The sequence below is a fragment of the Cebus imitator genome, unplaced genomic scaffold (assembly GCF_001604975.1).
Source record: "Cebus imitator isolate Cc_AM_T3 unplaced genomic scaffold, Cebus_imitator-1.0 Scaffold111, whole genome shotgun sequence".
In the NCBI taxonomy this organism is placed as follows: Eukaryota; Metazoa; Chordata; class Mammalia; order Primates; family Cebidae; genus Cebus; species Cebus imitator.
Window position 1 is genome coordinate 2,803,749 of NW_016107426.1, and position 1,809 is coordinate 2,805,557.

Sequence of the window (1,809 nt, forward strand, 5' to 3'; positions counted from 1 at the left end):
CTCTCTTGCTCTGCCTTGTGAGTTCAAGTGATTCTGCCTCAGCCCCCTGAGTAGCTGGGATTATAGGCATGAGCCACCATGCCCAGCTAATTTTTGTATTTTTAGTAGAGACAGCGCTTCACCATGTTGGCCAGACTGTTCTTGAACTCCTGGCATCAAGAAATTCACCTGCCTTGGCCTCCTAAAATTCTGGGATTACAGGTGTGAGCCACAGCACCCCGCCAACAATAGTGTTTTAAAAGAATTAGATGCATAATAGACATTGAAAAATGTGTATTCCCTGTCTCCCCCGAACCTTGATTTTTCTCTGGCTGCTGGGGATAAATCAGTTTTGATTCTCATTAGAAGGGGAGCATCCAGAATCATGCCTTCTCTCTTCTTCCATTCTTTTAATGAATGAATGACACCTATATTCTTGTAGCTTCCGATTTAATTCAGCACCAACACTGAAATATTTGTTCACCAAAGAGAAATGCTTTCCATGCTCCTCATTTCTGTCATCCACATGTGCTGCCACTAGCAGCCCAAAGCCGGCTCTGAGGCAGCAGAACATTTTTCGAGCATAACAGCAGTCTGTGACCCTCGGAGTGCTTGCTCAGCTGAAATGACTTGTGTCTGGCACAGACCTTCTCTTTTGATTTTGGCAGGACTTCAGAGAGTGAAAAAGCTGGGTTAGTGTTAGGGCTGGGATTAGAATTTGGTACTCAACAGATCATACTGTTAACACTTCTCCTCTTTGCTAACTTTATGAAGTTCAAGAAAAAGCTTTCTGGGGAATGGCACCAATTTATTTGCCAAAAGCCGAGATGGGCCAAGGAAGATGTAGTCAGCATTTGGAATCTCCTTGCCTTAGGGTTTAACAGCCAAGGAGGGAAGAAGATTGTGCTGGGGAGCTGGGGAATAGGGGCCATATGGGTAGTGCTGGAAGGATTCAGGATGCTGAGCAGGCTTCGCTCCTGCGGTTCCTCCCCCGCATCTCTCAAGCCACGTGCCGTCCTCTCTAGCACAGCACCTTGCCCTGATCCTTATCATCCTTACCAACTACAGCAATCCTTTCCGATACACCTCCTTGCCCCTCTTATCTGTCCTGAGCACTGCTGCCAGTGTGCATTCCTGTGCTTAGAAACATTCAAGGCTCCCCAGTGCTTGTCATCTTTTAGCATAATGCGACACCCCCCACAAGCAGGTCCCAAGCTACACTTCTGTCCTTGTTTCTCCCTTCACCTTCCACGAAGACAGCAGCTAGATATGTGCCATCCTCCAGACATGCCAGTCCGTGCCAGTCTGCAAGCCTTTGCGCGGGCTGGTCCCTCAGCCTAGATTGTCCTCCCCTAGATCCCATCTTTGCCTAGTAGATTCCTCCTCGTCCCTAAGGACCCAGGTCAAATGTCGCTTCTTCTGTGAAGCCTCTCTCAACTCTTCTGGGCAAAGCTGATGCCTCAAGCTCATCTATGGGACTTGTGTGCTGCACTCATTTCTGTGTGCCATGAGGGGACCTTGGGGACAGAACAATGCCTTGTTTATAATTATACGTCTTCTACTCTACATCGAGTGCCTTGTGCAGCGTCTGTTACTTTGAGTTTTTGAAAGCAGATGGGACAATCCCCCTTGATACCAGGGAGAAACCAGAGCAGTAAACGCAGTTTTTGGCTGCGTCAGGCTGACTGGTTCTGCTTTATTTTTATTTTTATTTTTTCCACCTACAACAGTCTTGATTGAGTTATATTCATTTTTATTTTTTATTTTTTGAGACAGGGTCTCTCTCTGTCGCCCAGGCTGGAGTACAGTGTGCAGTCTTGGCTCACTACA